Source organism: Equus przewalskii, chromosome 29 (genome assembly GCF_037783145.1).
Source record: "Equus przewalskii isolate Varuska chromosome 29, EquPr2, whole genome shotgun sequence".
Lineage (NCBI taxonomy): Eukaryota > Metazoa > Chordata > Mammalia > Perissodactyla > Equidae > Equus > Equus przewalskii.
In genome coordinates this window covers 4,231,571-4,253,877 of record NC_091859.1, presented here as the reverse complement: position 1 = coordinate 4,253,877, position 22,307 = coordinate 4,231,571, and the positions used below count along the sequence as shown (strand labels likewise).

General features: G+C 38.8%; 1 long non-coding RNA gene across 3 annotated transcripts in view; it reads right to left on the bottom strand.

The window, feature by feature from the left end:
* LOC103551985 (uncharacterized) overlaps positions 1-22,307 on the bottom strand; it is a 40,074-nt gene that overhangs the window by 9,597 nt on the left and 8,170 nt on the right. For 2 of the 3 annotated variants that reach the window (XR_011534669.1, XR_011534670.1), the window contains one exon: positions 21,914-22,211. This is a non-coding gene — a long non-coding RNA (uncharacterized lncRNA). Of the gene's footprint in view, positions 1-1,348; positions 1,465-21,913; positions 22,212-22,307 lie in introns of those variants that run through there. The other variant, XR_545131.2, reaches the window with a different exon arrangement.

The following is a 22,307-nucleotide window of genomic DNA, read 5'->3' as shown; positions in this document are numbered from 1 at the left end:
GGTTGTTAAATACTGCCAATATTTAAAAATAGATGAAAAGAAACATATAATTAAATAATTATATTTAAAACAAAGTTGATAAATACTCAAAACTCATCACTTCCTAATTAGTTCACTGGATTTTACTATTATCTATACTCTTGAGGTTATGTCTATTTTTATCTGTGTGGTGAAAACATGTGCCTCGCTTCCAAACTTGTGTTCAGTGACATCCCTCTTGTGGCTTGAAAAGAGCCAAGTGGCTTGAAAACAGACATCCCTCTAAGTGGCTTCTGTAGACCATTGCTCCACAGAAATACGCGAATACTAAATTCAAGACTTTTCCCAAAGAGCCAATTATTAAACACTTATCATAATTTCGTGTTTATTAATTCTACACATGGAAAAATCGGATTAATTTTATGTGAGAATGTACAAAAATTTATTCTGATAAGCTTTTTATGCTGTGCAGGAGCCAACTCTAAATGAGTCAAATAAACTACATATTCTAGTGTAATTCCTTCATGAATTAAAAAAGTGCAAACAACAAAATTTCCATTTTTAGTGAAAATGAAATTTCTGTAAAACATGCCACTTAATAAACTTCTAAATGAATGTGCATTCATCAAACATTTTGATTTTAACTGGCTATTTTTGAAGTATCTGAAAGTTTACCTATTCTTGATTTGGGGAAATTGCTGAAAATCATAAAATTATTATTTGTCTCCAAGTATGTAGAGATATAGTTTTAAATAAAAATATTAATATGTAACTGTGCATCAATGCTGCTTTGTTTTTAAAATAAAAAGTCATTCAACCCGGTGACTGGCACAGATTGGAAATGAAGTGAAATAGAGGAAAGAGCATGAGATTTACATCTGGAAGATTTGGGTTCAAGTCCTGCTCATCGTTTGTGTGCTGTGACCTCCAGGCAGCAGTCAGTTAACTATCGGTAACGTTAGTGTGTCATGGGTATGTTAACATCCATGGGGTGTTTGGCATTCGGTATGTTTGGCATATATGAGGGAGTTTGGCATACAGTAGATTTTCCCATACATGCTAATCTACTGTGATGTCGTTAATATTTATGGATTAAATAAATCGAGATCAACTGATTACTTAAAAGCCTCAGTATATGCAAGGGAAGAAATTCAGAAGACCACACTTTTTGGGGAGCAATTCATGTCCTAATTTTGTCTGAATAAAAACATGTGTCCCCGACCCGATAATCTGATGTCTCTCAGCGCCCTTTTTCTCCTCGGCAACTGGCCACGACCTACAGAAACAAGTTTTAGACTTTATTCCCCTGGACTCCTCTTCCTCACCTCCAGAGTCCCCCTCAATCCCTCTTCGCTCTGCTTTTTCTTACCTTCTCTTCATCCAGCCCAAACGCTCCACTTCAGCCAAGCCTGGTCCTTATTATTCTTTGATTCAGCCAATGCTCTTGATTTTCTCTTCTCTTTACTCAAATTGTCATCTTCTCCACTTTTCCGCATAGGAAAACAATGATAATCTTTTTAGTCACAACCATTCTTCCTTTTTTCAAGACATCTTGCTGATCTTATACCATCAGTGTCCACCCTTGATGTCCTCAACTGTTGAATGCCCATAGTTCTTAGCAGCAACCCCTCTCGTTGGTGCACTGGTCTCTCAGCTCATCCATATGGGCATATTTATCTCATCACCTAGAGGGTGAACTCCTTGATAGCTTCCACTTTCTGTAACTCCCTCCTTATCCCCAGCGCCTGGCACTGTGCTAGACTAACAATGTACTCTTAGTAAAAGTTGGAATCTGTATGTGTCCAGCATCCAATTTGGTTTTTTCCTCCCAGACTATTTTTTCCTTGTTTTACCTTTATACAGATTTGAGAGGAAAATTGCAGCCTAGGAGTCCAATAGCCCAGAAATATCTGGTTTTCATTTAATATAAAACAATAAACCTCCGGCTGCTCGCTAGATTAAAATAACATAAGGCACTAAACACTTCATGAAAGTACATGAAGCGAGATATTTTTCCTACTAGTGAGTAAAAGATACTTTTTACTTATACAAATGTTCACAAAGAATGCGTTATATAAAGAACAAATCTAAGACCAAGATTGACGTCAATTTTTAATTTTATATCTATTCAATTGACTGTCTTTATAAACAATTGGACATTAATTTACTCAGAAACTTTTTGAAATTGAGGTTTCAATTTTCATTAGAATCAATAAAGGAATATATCTCTGGTAAACAGAGGAAAATTTAAATTTCAGATTCTTTTCTACTCAATTCCTCATAATAAATTATAGAGTACTGGGATGGAATTGTGAGAACTAATTAATATTCATCAACTTGCCTTTGATTACGTGTATTCTCTTCCTTTCTACTTGACTTATTTTTCAGGCCCCACAGGTTCTGTTCAATTTGGGCTGCTTGAGATTCTTTCCCCTTACAGCCAACTCTCCCGCCCCCAATACAGAGGGAACCAGAAAGAAAAGTTAGAAGAAAGGAAAACAGAGGACTGATTTGCAACTTTCTTTCTAACTGACCTCTTTTTTTCTTTTTTCCCTCCTCTTACTCTCTGCTAAACCATTAAAATAATCCTTACAGAAGTGCTGTGAGTACCCTTTTTAAAGCATGGGCTGTATTTTCTGAAACAATTCAGTTTAAGGATAAATGCAAAAGAACTAAAGTAGACACAAAGTCATGCAGATCTAAGTTGGTTTAAAAGAAAGTAAACATGTCAAGAGACAGGAAAAAACAGCTCTTCAATGCCATACAGCACTAATGTGACAACAGGAGATGTCCAGCCTTATGACTCAACCCCGTCCCTCTCTGACCCATGTACTATGATTTGCACACAACCTCATGAATCAAGATGCATGCCACATTCATAAAAACTTATCCAAGATTGAAAAACAGCTTGTAGAAGAGAGTGTAGGAAACGGAATTTGGTATAATCAAAATTCAACGGGCTTCCCACATGTAAATTTTTTCAGAGCAGACTGAGAGGGCATCTTGAACTGATAATCCCCCTGGTGTTCATGGAATTAGAGCACAGATAACCACTTGTACTTTGCAGACTTTAATTATTCTGTCCTGATCTGATCAGAAAATCACAAGCATGTCTTCTGATAAACCTGAGGATTACGCAGCAGCCAGTAAGTAGTCTCAATGGGGATGTCCAGGGAAATGTAATAGAAAGGACGAAGAATTCTGTTATAATTTCTGCTTGTTGACTTGCCATCTCAAAGCTCCACGTTTGTATTTTTGGATTTGCACTAAAAACAAATTGTCGTCCTAAAATTTATATGAATCAACAGAAGACCCCAAATAGACAAAAGAATCCTGAGAAAAAAGAACAAAGCTGGAGGCATCACAATCCCTGATTTCAAAATATATGACAAAGCTGTAGTAATCAAAACAACATAGTACTGGTACCAAAATAGTCACACAGATCAACGGAATAGAATTGAGAGCCCAGAAATAAACCGACACATCCATGGACAGCTAATTTTCAACAAAGGAGCCAAGAACACACAATGGAAAAAGGAAAGTTTCTTCAATAAATGGTGTTGGGAAAACTGGACTGCCACATGCAAAAGAAAGTAAGTAGCCCATTATCTTATACTATCCACAAAAATTAACTCAAAATATATTAAAGACTTGAATGTAAAACCTGAAACCATAAAACTCCTAGAAGAAAACATAGGCAGTACACTCTTTGACATTGGTCTTAGCAGCATCGTTTTCAATATCATGGCCACTCAGGCAAGGGAAACAATATAAAAAATAAAGAAATGGGACTAAATCAGACTAAAAAGCTTCTGCAAGGCAATGGAAACCATAAACAAAACAAAAAGACAACCCACCGACTGGGAGAAAATATTTGCAAGTCATATATCCAACAAGGGGTTAATTTCCAAAATATATAAAGAACTCATACAAGTCAACAACGAAAAAACTTGAACAACCCAATTAAAAATGGGCAAGGATGGGGCTGGCCCTGTGGCCGAGTGGTTAAGTTCGCGCGCTCCGCTGCAGGCGGCCCAGTGTTTCGTTGGTTCGAATCCTGGGCGCGGACACGGCACTGCTCATCAAACCACGCTGAGGCAGCGTCCCACATACCACAACTAGAAGAACCCACAACGAATAATATACAACTATGTACCGGGGGCTTTGGGGAGAAAAAGGAAAAAATAAAATCTTTAAAAAAAAAAAAATGGGCAAAGGATCTGAACAGACTTTTTTCCAAAGAAGATATTGTGATGTTTAACATCATCAATTATTAGAGAAATGCAAGTCAAAACTACAGTGAGATATCACCTCACACCCATCAGAATGGCTATTATTTTTTCAATTTATTTTTTTAATTTAATTTTTTTAAAAGATTTTATTTTTTCCTTTTTCTCCCCAAAGCCCCCCAGTACCTAGTTGTATATTCTTCATTGTGGGTCCTTCTAGTTGTGGCATGTGGGACACCACCTCAGTGGAGTTTGATAAGCAGTGCCGTGTCCGCGCCCAGGATTCGAACCAACGAAACACTGGGCTGCCTGCAGCGGAGCGTGCGAACGTAGCCACTTGGCCACAGGGCCAGCCCCAGAATGGCTATTATTAACAAGACAAGTGTTGGAGAGGATGTGGAGAAAAGGGAATCCTCATACGTTGCTGGTGGGAATGCAAACTGGTGCAGCCACTATGGAAAACAGTACGGGGGTTTCCCAAAAGAATTAAAAATAGAAATACCATATGATCTAGCTATTCCACTGCTGAGTATTTATCCAAAGAACATGAAATCAATAATTCAAAAAGATCTATGTACCCCTATGTTCATTGCAGCATTATTCACAATAGTCAAGACTTGGAAACAACGTAAGTGTCCATCAGCAAATGAATGGATTAAGAAGATGTGTTATATCTATATATAATGGAATACTACTTAGCCATAAAAAGGATGAAATCTTGCCATTGGTGACAACCTGGATGGACTTTGAGGGTATTATGCTACGTGAAATAAGTCAAACAGAGAAAGACAAATACCATATGATCTCACTCATGTGTGGAAGATAAACAAATAAGCAAACACATAGATACGGAGAACAGATTGGAGGTTACCAGAGGGGAAGGGGGTAGAGGGAGGGCAAAATGGTTAAAGGGGCGCATATGTATGACGTCAGACTGAAACTAGACTATTGGTGGTGAAGATGATGCAGTCTATACAGAAGCTGACATACATGATGTGCACCTGAAATTTACACGTTATAAACCAATGTGACCTCAATGAAATTAAAAAAAAATTAAGTCAAATGGCTATTCTAAGCATATAAATGAAATAAGGAAAGCATCCCATTGTTGCAATTCTCCTCTGTCTCACTCCCCGTGATTTTGTTTTTCCACTTTCATCTTTAAAAACAAAAAATCAGATGCTCTTCTTTATAAATTGCTCTGGCTTCATTTCTATTTCCTGCCAATTCTCATCTATTTTAAAATGAAGTTTCTGGCCCATTTAGGAGTAAATTTGGCTTACTCACTGACTATTTCTATGCCTGGCGCGTAAATTTAGCACAGCGACTCAAATGGAGGCGCTCAACATTTTAGAAGAAAATCCAAACAGGAAGAGCTCTTTAAAGTCATAGAGCCTCTTCATTTTACTTGTAAACAGAAAATAAAGCAAATCCCTTTCCTCTCCCTTCCAATAAAGAAAGAGAAAGACCCTTAGCTACAGGTTTAATCAGATTTTTGCAAGTGACCCCTCACAGCTGGAGCCGGGTCTTGGTGTAGGTGAAAGGGCAGCCGCGGAAATCTGGGCTTCAGACTCAGGTTGTTCGGTTTCCGGTCTCCTGCTCTGTCTTGCTCTCTTTAATCTTCACATACAATTTCAGAGTCTATTTTATTTTGTTTAAAAAAGGATTGTTCATAAGAAGCAGCATACTTAACTATGAAGGAAAAAAAGCTACCTTAAAATATCCTTCATTGTTTTCTTCTTTAACTAAAATGAATATGTAAGTCAAAAAAATGTTTTTAATTCATTTTGGGTGTCATTCATTTTTTACAATTTAATAGAGCTTCAAGTTAAAAAAAAGTTTAATTTATAAGACAATGGGGAATACAATGAGGGATTGAGTTGACCTCAGGTATCTAGCTGAATTACATAAACAATATTTTCTAATAAGTGGGAGCTGGGAATATTTTTAGGAAGGAGTACACCAAGGGAATCCTGAACACATTGAAAATCAAGAGCATGTCCCATTTATGGGTGCCTTTGATCTGTTTATGAGAAGGAAGTTTCAGTTTAGCTTTTCCTTGCTGTCTCCTCTGACAGCAGGACAATGCACTCTATTAGACTCCTTATTTTGTATATATTTCACTTATTTTATAGATTTTTCCTGAAGGAAACATTTTTTTCCTTCTATTATAAAGTCACGCTAAGCAGATTTGTTTATTCCCCATGAGTATAGCCAACAGGGCAATATTGCCTTTGCCCAACAAGCTCTGAGCATCAGGCTCTACTCGAGGTTCCCTTCAAAGGAGTCATCATTTTCCACTGACACACGTTGTAAATTAGCTAACTTCCTTATTTGTAATGTGTGTCATTGGCTTAAGCAACTTCAGTTCCTTTCAGTGAATTCTTATCTGACTTTTCTGTTTTTCACTAACTAGAACAGAATGTCTTCCCAGACACAGAAACACTAGCAATTTAGTAAACAAAGCAAAACAAATAAGCAAACAAACAAAAAGCTGTGATTAGGCTCTGACTCACTGGTGTTCCACATTCGTGAATAAGATTGCTACTATCTCTAAGATCATGGGCTTAAGAAACACCATAATATTGCATCAAACTCATCCTGTGTACACTCTCCGGTTCCTCCCAATCTCCCTTTCTGTTATGTCTTTCCTAGTTTTGTTTAATATGGTCTAGGATGTTCTTATAGTTTCAGATGAATAGATTAGGAAATCCGTAGAAATGTTTGAGCCTTACAGAACATGGAGACACTTTTGAGGTCAAGGAAGTTTTTACTTATGTATTTAAAAAAACGAAAGTCCTTTAGACAAAGATCCATCAAATCAAAGTGTGGTTCTCTTAAAAACTGTTCATATTAAAGACTTCTTTACCAGTCACTACATACCACATGGGTGCTAATAAAATGGTCCTTGCCTAATGAACAGCTGTTATTATTGGTTAAGCTGATTGAAATAAGAGAGAATTACGGCCAGCTGCAAAACACATTCGTGAGTAGTGAGAGAATCTAGCAGCTGGTATTCCACTTGCTATAAATATTTTTAATTAAAATTTGCCTCCTGGTTTTCAATTTGTGTAATAGCAGGGATTTTTAGTTAGTTACTTTAGGGGTAAAGAGATGTCTTTCTCCTCAAGAATAGCTTTTTAACTCTTCTATAAACGATAACTATTAACAACAATGGTGGCATCCTGCGGTCTGATAAGAAAATGAGCCCATGATGAAACTCTCATTCTTTTCTAGATCTGCACCCAAGAATTTCAAAGTTTTCTTTGTTAACTGTTAATACATGCATTTCCAGATGAAGAGTCCCTGCCATCCATCAAGATAAGATAGTAAATAGATGTATCTTACAAGTACCGAAATGGGACTTGCAGTAGAAATATAATACACATACAGACACACACACATTTTCTTACTGAAATTCTGCTTTTTTGGCTTATAGGACTCCCCTCCCACCCTTGATGGTTCCCTTTCATCTCATCATCCATTTGCTCTCAAACGCTGATAACTTTCTGGAATCTAGTTCCCAAGTCACTTCTACTCTGCATGCTCTCCTCAGATTTACGCAGCTTCTTTGTGGCATTAACCGTGATCTATGTATTAACAGTGCAAACCTCTCATTCTCTAGCCCTGCCTTCTCTCCTGAGCACCAAGGTTGTATATCTGGATTCCTCTAAGCACTTAACCCTCATTAGTTTCCCCACATCTGCTTCTCCTCTGTCTTCTGATCTCAGCACTACCTACTCCTTCACTGAAGCCAAAAGCCTTGGGTCACTTGAGACTTCTCTCTTCCCCTTACATTCTTGCCTACATCCTATCAGTCTCCAAGCTCTGATGATTTTGCTTCTTAAATATTTCTCAGTTCCGTCGTCCACACCCTCATCTCCATTGCTGTCGCCCTTTATCTGGACCGGGCACGTTCTGCCTAGAACGTTCGAATAGCCTCCTAACTGGTGTCCCTCTTCTCCGATCCGGCTCCTCAACTTTGTCATCTGCCTAAAGTTAAATCCTACCACTCACTCCCCTGCCTAACATTTTTCAATGGCTTTCGACCATCTCTCGGATAAAATTTGAAGTTTTAGCATAGACTTCAAGGTCCTCCATGACCTGGCCCCAGCCTATCTTTTCTTCCACCCCCATTTCATACTCCAGGCTGAACAGTACTGAATTGTTCTAGTCCTTCACTCATCAGCCTCAAAAATGCAGCTTAAACATGACATTCTGGTGAAGCCTTCCGCAGATTCCATGACTCTATTCCTATATGATCCCAAGACTCTGATCGTGTACCTCTAATGTAACATCTATCAAAATATGTTATAATCATTTGTTTACATGTTTGTGTCTATGATGGGGCTATTCTTCAATTAAGGACAATGTCGTTTATTCTTGTGCTCCAGCAGTGACTGGCACATGGACACAAATGTTCTATGACATTTAAAAAAAGGATTTTAAAGAGTAAAACTAGATCAGTATTCTTAGGAGTCTTTACTTAGCTTTAGGCCAAGACAAACTTTCTTATCAGTTATCTAGCAGCATTTTCAATGTTTCATACATGTGTAAAGGCTCTCAGTTACAGTATCTCAGTTCAAAACCCAAGACCAAATTTTCTGTCCTAACGTGGACATTCACAACAAGGATTTTAAAGAGTAAAACTAGATCAGTATTCTTAGGAGTCTTTACATTAAATAGACAATTTTGGAAATTAGAATTTTAAAAAACACCCATTACTGGGGCTGGCCCCGTGGCCGAGTGGTTAGGTTCGCGCGCTCTGCTGCAGGCGGCCCAGTGTTTCGTTGGTTCGAATCCTGGGCGCGGACATGGCACTGCTCATCAAACCACGCTGGGGCAGCGTCCCACATGCCACAACTAGAAGGACCCACAACGAAGAAGATACAACTATGTACCGGGGGACTTTGGGGAGAAAAAGGAAAAAATAAAATCTTTAAAAAAAAAAAAGAAAACACCCATTACTTTTACTTTAAAGAGATAGGTACTTTATTAGTGACAGCAAGAGAAGATCTTGTCTGTCTCTTATTTACAAATGATATTCAACCAAAACCATTCACTCTCCTGGAAAATAATGACATGTTGAAAATAAGAATGACGTGATTCTACCAATGAACATCTTGAGGCAACCAGTAGAACTGCTTTGTACCAATAGTTCAAACACGGAATGCTCAGGACTCCCAGAGCAGAAAAAAATCCTCAGTTGAAAACAAGCTCACAATAGGAAAAATTACTAACTATACAAGTAATATTTGTTATGAAGGAAAGTCAGCAGATGCAATCATTAGGAGGATTAACACTCAATAAGAACTTGAGCTAACAGAACAATCTGAAAAAGGCAATAAAAATAAACATGTTTAACATATTCAAGAGATAAAAGAAGGACTGGAAACTGAGAGCAAAGAATAGAATATAGAATACTTAAAAGAGTGAAGACAAATATGAAAAAGAACCAAATAAAACTTACAGACTGAAAAGGGAAGTAATGAATTGGAAGAAAAATCTGAGGAAATGGCTTAGAATGAAGAGCAGAGACTTATAGAGATACCAAATATCAAAGAGCGATTAAGAGAAATGGAGTAAAGAATGAGAACAACAAAACTCCAATGGGAATTCAGAAAGAGAGAAAAGAAACATGGGGAAGAGACGATATTTAAGGAGAAAATAGACAAAGATTTCGGTGAGTTTACAGAAACACACAGGCCCTAAGTAGAACAAAGAAAACAAAATCCACATGTGGGTATATCATAGTGAAACTATGAAATTCTGAAGATAAAGAGAAAATTTCAAAGCAAAGAGAGGAAAAGCACAGGTGACCTACAGAGGAACAATTATTAGACTGATAGCCATATCGCCATCAGCAACAATAAAGGCAGAAAGAAAACTGAATAATATCCATAAAATACTGAAAAGTGGGAACCTAGAATTCTATTCTCAGGGCAATTTCTTCAACAGTGAGAGTAAAATAAGGACATTCTCTAAAGAAGGCTAGGGAGGTTAGCGCTCACACACTGGCGCTGAAAGAATTACTCAAAGACGAATTTCAGTGAGAAAGGAATTGAACCCATGAGTGAACAGCAGTAGTGAGCGAAGGAACATGTAAACATGTAATTAGAGCTAAGCAGGCATTGATGTTAAAATAAACAAAGATCTATGTACGCACGTGTGTGTTATATTTGATTAACTGGAGGATGTTTTAAAACAATGTATACTTCTATTGACCGTTATATTGGATATTCAAGCCAGCATGGTAAGAAAAAGAAAGCAAAGGGTAAAGAAACAAAAGAAAGAAAGAAAGAAGCAAGACTACCATTATACAGAGACTGCATTGTTGATTATGTAAAAATCCTATGAGAACCTACAAATTAACAGAATTAATGAGTGTCCTGAGTGCTTGCTACATATGATATTAATATATAACAGTTAATTACATTCCTAATTATCTACAATACAGAAAGTAACTTTAAAAGATGTCATTTAAAATAAGAACACAATTGCTAGATACCTAGGAATACCTCTTAAAATAGGCACAAGTGTATGAAATGTTATGGGAAGACATCAGAGAGACCTGAATAAGTGGGAAGATTATACCATGCTTATGGATAGAAAAATTCAATATCAAAATATTAATACCAAGTTAATTTTAAATTCATTGCAATCACAATAAAATCCCAACAGCTCTGTGTGTGTGTGTGTGTGTAACTAGGGAACTGATTCTAAACATTTAATTAATGAACCAAGGGACAAGAATAACCCAGGCAACTTTTTAAAAGAAGGATAAGATATAGAAAATCTCGCTACTAGACATTGTTACTTATAAAAAAAAAACCAACCATGTTTAGTACAGGAACAGCTAAGTAAACCAGTGAAACAGACGAGAGCCTGTATGTGGAAATAAGATCTGTGAGAGAGGAGGCACCGCAAAGCCACAGGAAAGGACAGTTTAATCAGTAGTCCTGGGACAGAGGCTTTTCCATTTGGAAATAATACAATTTGATTTCCACTTTACATCACACACAAAAATCAATTCAAAGTGAATTAAAACAAAAATGTAAAAATAAAACCGTGAAAGTTTTAGGGAAAAAAATGAAAATATTTTACGATCATACTTTCCAAAGAGAGAAAAATTTTAAACCAAACACAAACATTTAAATCACAAAAGAAGAATTTTACAAATTAGATTACATTAAAATTTAAACTGTCTGTTCATCAAAGGATGCCACAAAAAGTGAAAAGAAAAACTACATACTGGGAGAAGTTGTTTGCAACACAACATAATAGTATTTTGTGATGACCAGATTGATAAAATTTGAAGGCTGAATAGCAAATGTTGATAAGGATGTACATTGAATAAAAAAGCGTGTTGTAAAATATGTTCGGTATAACACACATAAATTAAAATTGCACAAAACAATACTGGTGTATGCATATGTTAAAATGTACAGATATACATGGGAAAGACATGTGCCCCCTTAGGACGGTGATAATTATTGGGTGTGAAGGGCTAGAGATTCTGAAACCAATATGACAAAATGTTATTCCAAGTAGTGGGTTCTAGATGGCTATTTTATTTTTTCTGTACTTTTCTGTATGTCTAAAATATTTCATAATTAAACAAAATCTAAATAGACTGACTTTAAAATAAATTAAACACATGTATGTATGTGCATGTGTGTGTATATTTGACTAATTGGAGGATATTTAAAAACAATGTATGATACCTCTATTCCACATTATATTGGATTTTTTTTAGAAACAATAGAAAAATTATTCTTATAAAAGAGTCTTATGCCTTAATCTGGACATATTAACTATATTACCCAAGTGTTATAGCTACACCTGACAAAGGACGTTGATCCCGGAAGAGTGAGAGAATGTGCTTTCAGCCCTGGTGCACGTCTGCATCCCGTATGAGGCTCTCTCTGAAGGTGATGAGGCTACGGAAGATGGTCAGGAGGAAAGTGAAAATTGGTGGCACATAAATCTATCTCCTGATAAACTGAATTACTGAAAATGTCAAAGGGCACAGACATAACTTATCGGTATTAGTGAATTCAGCATACAGCACAGAGTTGTGGATGGCGGAGTTGACTTTATGTTTAGAGAGATTTCAGTTTACATTCTTCTTTAAATGAGGGTTCAGGGGCAGGCGTGAAGAACAGGGACATTTCAGAGACTTTCTCTCTCAGTCACACCCTGCTGCCTCTTGTTTGGCCCTGAGGCCGGCAGCCCTCTTGTGTGCTGAAGAGGTGCCTGGCTGCTAAGCACTGTTGGGCTTCCCTATGCACTCACCATAAGCTGGATTTAGGAACTGCTTTCTGTGGGGGTGGCAGAACTGCCTCGAAGGCGCTGATGGCACAGCTGATTAAAGACGTGGTCTGGCTGAGTGAAGATTACAGCTGCAATGGTTCTCTGCCACTTGGCGCAGGACTTAGGCTCTTCCAGATGCCCTCCTCTGCAGCTCAGGTCTCTCTCAAGCCACCTGGCAAAGGAAGCCACAGGCCCCACGGGACTCCCCTACTCTCCGCCGTGTCAAGCTTGGCGACAGCCCTGGCCATTTACCACTTTGTGTCCAAAGACACAAAGCACGTGGAGTTCTCTGTTTATGGATTTGAGGCTCCTGTAGGGCCAGAACTACATCTTCAAGAATATGTGGGTGACTTGCTCATTGTAGACCAAGGGATAAAACAAAAAAGAAATTATCGGATTACATGCAAAAAAGTCTTTGTCTATTCCAATTTAATGATCCTGGAACACACACACACACACACACACACAAGTGTGTGTGAACATATTTTGAAACTGCTTTGTTTTTATGTTAATGTCTCTGTTACACCTTCTCTAAATCAACGTAGCATTCTACGTTCTGTTTTAAAATATTCTAAATTATGGAAAAGTTTTGTTATTTAAGTGTGAATGTTAGTTTTGGAATTAGCTAAGAGCCATATAGAGTTCATTTTAATCAAAACAGCAAAACCATCACATGGGATCTCTCAAATCTGCCAAAATTCTATTTAAAATGCTTGAGTTTCTCCCATCCAAGTGCTAACCAGGCCCGACCCTGCTTACCTTCTGAGATCAGATGAGATCGGGCACGTTCAGGGTGGTACGGCCATACACAAAAATGCTTGAGTTTCTCCCTAGCCTTGGAGATCAGATTTATTAAGAAAGGCCACACCAGTCTAGCACAGCTTAACTCTGGACTCCTTTACATGAAAGAGAAATTAGCTACTTAGTTTAAGCTGTGGCTATTTGGCTTTTTAAATTTATAACCAGACAAAATTAATGCAATTAATAATAGATACAGTACCTAAGAATATGTCAAATGTCAACAAGTGGTAGATATCAACTTTTCATCTAATCTGTAGTTCAGAAAATTGTATTTCAGTATCTTCAGGAATTTCTTTATTCCTGCTATGTGGTGACAGAATCCAAAGTCACTGTTCTATCGTCTCTCTTTGCAAGAGTTTCTGGCTAACCCCAAGGTTGCCTGGGGTAATCAGGGACACCTCTTGAGCTCATTTCTCTTACCAGTTTATATTTTCATCGTAATTATATTTTGTGTTCATGGACGATGCACGCCAGTCAACTCCAGCCTAAAAGTTCCAAAGAAGGACTATTGGGAGTTGATGAAATCTGTTTCTTCTTCTATGGTTCTGCTTTTCCATGCATGAGAACGTTAGGTTTTAATGAATATTTCAATGGCTTACATTTAATTCTCACACCTGGCTATCCCACTTGAACAAACCAAACAACACTAATAAATAAATAACAAGGAGAACCCAAGCAATTTGAGGTCTTTTCATAATGCTAATAATACTGTAGCCAAAAACAAGTCTGGGAACTCAGAAATTAGTATCCAGAGACACCAGGGGCCGTATGCTTTAACTGTGGCTCTTGTATTTGGCCCTTCAAAAACGTCATGTGATGAAAGTTGCCCATAGGAATTCCTTTGTCCTCCTTTCACAGCATTCATTCAGTTGATGATTTAACCAATGTTTATTATATACCTACTATGTGCTGAACACTATGCTTGACACTAGGCAAGAATGTTCCCTGTCTCCAAGGACCTCCAGGGACTTCAAGGAGTCTAGTGGGCTTACATTTCATCTACTAAAAAAAGTATTAAGACCACTTACCCCAAACAACTGATAGAACTTAAGACACACAGAAGGAAAATTTATATCAACTTAAAGTGAAATTCAGACAAACCTTCAAGGTAAAGCTTCTATCATGATAATTATAACAATAGATAATACTTAGAAATTTAACTGTACAAAATGTCTTTGTCAGTTTGCGCTGCTATAACAAAGTATCACAGACTGGGTGGCTTATAAACAACAGGAACTTAATTTTTGCAGTTCTGGAAGCTGGAAGACCAAGATCAGGGTGCCAGCATGGATGGTGTTCTGGCAAGGACCCTCTTCCAGGTTGCAGATGGCTGTCTTCTCGTTGTATCCTCGCTTGATGGAAAGAGGGCAAGAGAGCTTTCTGAGGTCCTTTTTATAAGGGCACTAACCCTATACATGAAGTCTCTGTCTTCATGACCTAATTACCTCCCAAAGGACCACTTCCTAATAGCATCACATTTGGGAGGAAGATTTCAACATATGAATTTTGGAAGGACACAAATATTCAGTCCATATGTACGTCTTAGGAGGTAGTTGCTGCACCCCCAGTGAGGGTTCAGGCCAGGATCTGAGTCAGGCAGTCTGACTCTGGTGCCTACAGTGGGGATCTTTTCAAGGTACTTTTGGTTTAATAAGACACAAAACACTTATTGTATGCCCGAAATGTTCACACATGTGAGAAATGCCCTCTCCAAAGTGGGAGCTTTTAGTCAATAGGCCCCATATATACAGCTTGTGGCAGCCTTGCATTTTTAAAAAGATATTTTCAGTCTCAGACTCTATCCCTCTGAAAGGGGCACAACATCTCACCATTGAGTTCAGAGTGGTCACAACCTGGGCTTCTCAAAATTGAAAGTATTTTCATCTCTTGTAGGGACAGCTTGGTGCTGGTAGCTTTGTTTGCATTCAACTCAAATATTCCAAAATTCATTGATTGAAACCTCATGCTTACAAGACAAAACGCTTTGAAAGAACCAGGATGATTTTCTGCCACCCAAAGACACAAGCACATTCTGATCAACGTCAGGCTCCTGCTAAGCACACCAAGGCCACCCTGAAGTCTCCGTATGTGGCCCTTCTATATATGACCAGCATCATTAGTAGAAGTTCATCAGTTAGGATAATGTTCATCTCTGAGGAACAAGAACCCGCTAAACCTTTAAAATATCAGGTTTAGTGTAGACCGTCCAAGGCCGACAGCATCTCTGAAATATCACTACCGAACTAAACTCCTTCTCTTTCTGCTCCATCAACCTTAGTGCTGACTTTCCTCCTTGGGGTTTCATGATGGCTGCTATACTTCCAGCCATCAGAGGCGTGTTTCAAACAGGAAGATTGGGAAAAAGCAAAGCAACAAAAAGCCCTCAGTCCACAGGGACTTCCATCTACATCTCATAGGCCAGAATTGAGTTACATACTCATAGCTGAGAGAAAGGCTGAGAGTTGACCATAGTCATTTTCTAGCCTCAACAGTAGAGAAAACAAGAGAGAAGAGTTGGAAAAGGTGTTGAAAGAACCACATTACAGCATGGACTACAGAAGTCTTTTGCATATCTACCTCAGCTACTATGGAGAACACGTCTCTGTGTATGGGACTTATCCTTTGCTTTAGTAATGAAAGGCCTAAGAAGAATAATTTGAGGTTCTTGCTAATCCACTTGGTTACTTCGGGGGGAAAATGACAGAGTGCAACCTTTTGAGGTGGCACCTTTGGGGCACGTGCCAGCTCACTATGATGCAGAAGAGAGTAGCATCCCCACCCAGCTTGGTGCACAAACAAAAAAGGGGGCCTTTGGAAACAGAAAGCAAAACCATGCGGGTACCACATGGACCTTATTCCTGGAACATTTCCAGTTGAGGGTATCGAACATTTCAGGATTCTAAATTGAACGGTCACCGCTGCCACTCTAGGGATGATCAAAGGCAGAGCTATTGTCTGTACTTAGTCCTCAAGCAGTCCTCAGACTGCGCTTTCAGAGAAAGGTCTTGAATATGCCATCGGGATTGGAGAGGTTTGGAAAGAATTCCGGCACCTTGTCACTGGAATGTCTTTTAGAATTCATTTAATCTGACCCCTCTTACTTTCATCTGAGGAAACTGAAACCCAGGAAACTATTTGCGCTGGGGTACCCAGATGAGGATCACTGTGATGTCCTTTTCTGTTCTACCAGCTGGAAGAAGTAGGAGCACTCCTGCATTGCCATAGGACCACGTGCTTCCCATATGTGACACTTAGCTGCAAACATTTGTCTGGTATCCTCCCCCTCTACACTGTAAGCTCTCAGCAGGTAGGGACTTTGTCTCAGTATTTCTAGGTCCCAGTACAACTCTGGGGATAGAGTAGACACTTGATATATTTTTATGGAATGAATAAATGAAAGACTAGATGGTCCGAAAGATGCTAAGCAACACCCAATAGAAGTTGTAATCTTTTTTTCTCAATCACCTGCATTTTCAAGGCCATCGTTACTCAGCTCATCAGCAGAAATTGGGTAAAGGGCCAATACAGTGTTGGACTTGGGAAGATTTCCTACCTATTCCATTCCCAAACCCTGTCACCCACTTTCCCAGAGCTAAGGAGCATTCGAGTCCCTCCTGCTTGTGAATCTGTGAATGAGGGAAATAGAGATATTTTCAGTAAAATGTTCCCTTCTCTGAGAAGATATTGGTAGCCTGACAATGATATAGACCCACAAATTCTGGGTGGAAACTGAGCCAAACATATATTTTTAAGTGCAGAGCTAAAGAGATTATAATAGTACCTGTCACGGTAAATCCTAAGGGCTCTCCATTGATCTATCTGGGTGGTCTGGAATGTGTAACCAGTTCACACAGTCTCTCATCTCATACCCTATATGCAGCTGGAGCCCAGGGATAAAAACACCTTCATGTACTTTTGCCACATCCTTGGGGTCTGCCGTTTATCTTAGGTTTTCAATGGCGTACTGTTGGGAGAGAGTCTCAGTGCTTTTAAGGTTACAGAGATAATTGTTCTAATCTTGTTCCAATCAGAGACGCTGTCTAGAATGCTGGGCCTGGAGAACGCGTTCAGACTACAGACTGCCCATCAGCCAGGCGTGTGAGTTGGAAATCTCCCAGTCATTTGTCCCCAAGGTAAGAATGAATTATAGGAAGAGGAAGCCGCTGTTTCTCCTTCTAAATCTCTTCATAAACCCTTATATTCTCTGCAGGATGAAACACCAGGGAATTAGGCATGATACAGATTTTGAAAGATTAGAATGGTTATTTCAGCAACTCTTGAGAGCAGATAAGGCTCTCCCTAGCGGTTAGAGAAGAAAAGATTTGAATCCTCTTTAAAGGCTATAGTTTCTACTACTTAAAGAGATTATCCTATAAATTGAATCTTACTGTTTTGTTTCCTAAGTTACAGACTAAAACAAATGACTTTTAACATTAAGCTGATTGTCCTAACCATAATTTTAACTCATTATCATTCATTTTAAAATACTGGTGAATCTCAGCTATTAGGTGTTATCTTGCCAAATACAGCTTATTCTCTAAAAAATACTAATAATCATCTCATTTGAATTTTTTCAAATTCTATATCAATAATTCTGTATCTACTTATTTTATAAATGTGTGATAAACATAGAAAATGACAAAAACTATTTATTCGTGGCATTTGCTTTTTCTCTCTAGGCAATAGTCTTTCATTGAAAGACACATTTTTTTCAAAATTTCTACCTAGGTTCCTTTTCGGCAAGGACACATCACTTGTCCTATCAGCATCATGGGAGATTACAAGGAGGTGACCATGGACAGACATTTCAAGACGAGTCCCTCTGGCCTTAGACCTATAGTTTGTGAAATGAGTCATTTTGCTTCTCCTTTTCTCTGTCCTTCTGACTCTTTTGCTCCAGCAAACTTTGATTACCACAGTCATTGATTTAAAAGTAATATTATCAACTTTCCAAAATAGTGACTCTCGATAAATTATAACAGATGTTCAGCTATTGCCAGCTAATACTGGCCAAATAAGAAATTTATCTTACATGAAAGCAGAATTTGAAAAGTCACCATTTAAATAAAAATACATTCAAACTGAATTCTAGCAATAGTGACTGTCCCAGTCCATTCGGGCTGCTGTAACAATATGCCATAGACTGGGAGGCTTAGAAACAACAATAATTGATTTCTCACAGGTGTGGAGGCTGGGGAGTCCAAGATCAAGGCATCTGCAGATTCGGTGTCTGGTGACAGCCAGTTGTCTGGCTCACAGAAACCTGTCTTTTCTCTGTGTCCCCGATGGCAGAAGGTGGGCAAGGGAGCTTTCTCTGGCCTCTTTTGGAAGGGCACCAATCGCTTCCACCTGGTCAGACTGATCACCTCCCAAAGGCTTCACCTCTTAATAAGATCACCTTGGGGGTTAGGATTCAACATGCGAAGGCGGGGGTCACGAACATTCAGATCACTGCAGTGATCTTCACTTTCCCCAGATTTTATCTAAAGGCAAATAACCTCTTTGAGGAGGAACTACATTTACTTAGATTCAACTGCATGCAGGCTCTGCGTTAATTGCATTATATATGTATGTGTTATACTTGTGTGGATAGTTTAAGTTTTATGACAACCAATCATGTAAAATATTATTTTTCCTACTTTACAAAGTGAGAAAATGGAAATGTAGAAAAACTGAGTAAATTGACCAAGGTTATACTACTAGTAGGTCACAGAGCTGGGCTTCAAACGCAGATGCGGTCTCTTTATCCAACTTCTGCTCTTTCAACAAATTCTTGTTACACATGTACTGTGGAGGGACACTGTGTGAGAGGATGAAGAAGCATAGAAAGTCATTCAGAGTCCCTGCTTCAAGGAGGTCACTGCTAATTTTAAAAGAACAAGGAAGCGCCTCAACAGGAGACACACAGATAGCACAGAGAAGCACGCTATGCAGGAAAGAAAAGCAGCCTGGGGTTCGCCAGTTCGGATCCCGGGTGCGGACATGGCACTGCATGGCAAAAGCCATGCTGTGGTAGGTGTCCCACATATAAAGTAGAGGAAGATGGGCACGGATGTTAGCTCAGGGCCAGGCTTCCTCAGCAAAAAGAGGAGGATTGGCAGCAGTTAGCTCAGGGCTAATCTTCCTCAAAAAAATCCCAACAAAACAAAACAAGTATTATTGAGCATGAATGAGTGCAGGAAAAAAAGGAATTCTCTATTTTAACAGGACTTTTATGAAGGTAAAAACTGTATTCCCTCCATTTTACCACCCTGTTATCTTTTTTCATTTCATTTCTCTGAAGGAATATTCTATTTCATTTAGCAAAGGGAGAGCGTCAAGAGATATATGATCCTGTTTGAAATGTTGATAGGTGTTTCAAATATCTATTGCTGTGTAACAAACATCATGAGAACATAATGGCTTAACACCACCAAATATTTATTAATTCTCCCATTCCTGCAATCTGGGCTGGATAGTTCTTTTGCTCCACATGGTGTCTACCGGAGCTGAAATGTCTAAGATTGCTTCTTCACTTACTCATGTCCAGAACATCAGCTGTGATGACTGGAACATCTGAGAGGTGGTCAGGCATGTCTCTGTCTCTCTCTCCACGTGGCTAGCTTGAGCTTCCTTACAGTGAGATGCTTTCAGGGTAGTTGGTCTTCTGCCCTGAAGCTCTCAGGGTCCTTCTCTCTTGGAAGAGAGCTCAGCATCCCTGTTGAAAGTTTGAAGGAGGCAGGTGTATTTAGAAATGAAGAACGTGCAACAAAGAAGCTCTGGGAAGGTTAACCAAGATCACACAGCTGGTCAGGTAGAAGGACGGGAAGAGGCAATGTGTGTGTACGTGAGTGAGGATGAGAGAGCAGGAGAGAGAAAGGTCTCTGGGAAAAAGGAAAGGAGAGTCATCAAAATTAGTTTTTCTTTTCTCTTCCAATGCTGTACATAATGCCACTTAGTTATCTTAACATACTAAAAGATTTCCAGAAACAACAAACTTCTGGTATAATCAAAGACTGAGTTGTGCTCCCTAAATCACTGTAATGAGATTTAACCTGTATCAGATTCACGTTTGTTTTGCTTCTTTCTAGCTAACATGTCCTGACTCTCATGCGTTGATGAGTGTAAGTTTCAAAGTTCATTGTGCAGATTGAATGAAAAGACATGTAGCACATAATGTCTGGGAAGTGGCCCATAACAGGCAGCCCATAAATGGGAATGGTTGTTATAAATTTTTTGGCTGTGGGAATATTAATATGTTAATTGAAATAGAGAGGATTAAACAAATCTTTCTCTATTCTGTACCTAGAGATTTTTAAAAAACAACAGAATTGATTAATAGTTATCTAGGCTGCATGTTGTCATATGCAGCTGAGTTTTTACAATTAGAAGTAGGTCTCTGTGACCTCCCACCCGTCAACTAATGCCTCTGGGCATTAGAATCCTCATTTGTAACTTGACTGAACGGGACCAGGTGATCTCAAAGATTTTGCATCTCCGACACCTGCAGTTCTATGGAAAAAGAAAAAGCCTTGTAATTCTTCCCCCCTCCTCCCCGCCCCACCCACCCCGCCATCATTTGTGACCATTTTGCCCTCTGGTGGCAAGAATCAAGGAAAAATACTCCCCCTGAGAAAAAGTTTCATGTCTACACTTTCATCAAAATCCGATAAATGTTTTCAGGAATGCTTAGACTTGCTTCCATATTGTTCTAGCTGTGTCTATGTAAAAATTACCGCAAAATTAGCATCTTAAAACAACAAACATTTGCACAGTTTCTGAGGGTCAGGAACTTGTGAGCAGCTTAGCTGGGCGCTGTGGGCTCGGGGGCTCTCAGGAGCTGCGTCATCTGCAGGCTCCACCGATGGGGGGGGGGGGGGCGCTGCGCTCCCAGCTCTCTCACGAGGCTCATGGCAGAGGCCCCAGGTCCTCCCCATGTGGATCTCTTGCTGGGGCTGCTCAAGACACGGCAGCCGGTTTCTCCCAGGGCAAGCCATCCCAGAGAGAACGAGAGAGAAACTATGATAGGAGCTGCAATGTCTTCTACACACTAATTTCAAAAATTTTATATCATGGAAGAATGAACTAGAACTACATAGATTCAACATGAGTAAATCTCAAAACAATCTATTCCACCAAAAAAGCAAGTTACATGAGTAGATACAGCGTACATATGTATATAACTTTGTGTGTGTATATATAATATATACTTTATATGTACATGACTAATGTAAAATACCTATATAACTAATTATGTTTATTAATGTATAATGTATAAATATGTCATATATAAAATATTTAAAGCCTACTTTATCTAAAGATTATGTGTGTGTGTGCAGCAGCTGTACAAACAAACAAATGCATGGAAGCGATAAACACTGAGCTTAGCGGGTGCTCCCCGCTCCCCCCGCCCTCCCGTGGAAGGGGAGGAAAGGGATTAGGGAGGCGCACACAGGGGCTTTAATTGGCAATATCTTATGTCTAAGGTTTAATTATGACTACTAAAGCATTGGTGTTGTTAGTCTATCTGCCTTTTTGTAAGTCTTAAATAGTTCGTAAAAAATCAAATCATATAGTTATTGCTTCTAGAAAAGAAAATACAGATACAGGTCTGTGGAGAGAGCAACTTCATTTTGCATATACGTAAGATTTTCTCATACAAACATTTATGTAAATCTGCGGCAAAAGTGGCAAAATGTTAACATTTACGAATTCTAGGTAGAGGGGCCTTGGGTGATGGTTGCATTGTTCTTTGCATTTTCCTTTTTTATTCTTTTCAAAATTAAAAGAAAAAAATACAGCCATTTGTTGTAGGAAATATGGTGCATGAGAGAATAATCATCATGAAAAGGGGTTACACCAAGTCCCCATGGTTACAGCAGATCACCTTTTCAGTATCAACACAAGTGCCTGGAGAAACAAATCAACTTATTAGAACAATCAATGCATTTCAGAAACCTCACAGCAAATATGGAGAATTATTACAACCCCTCCCCCAAATACAAT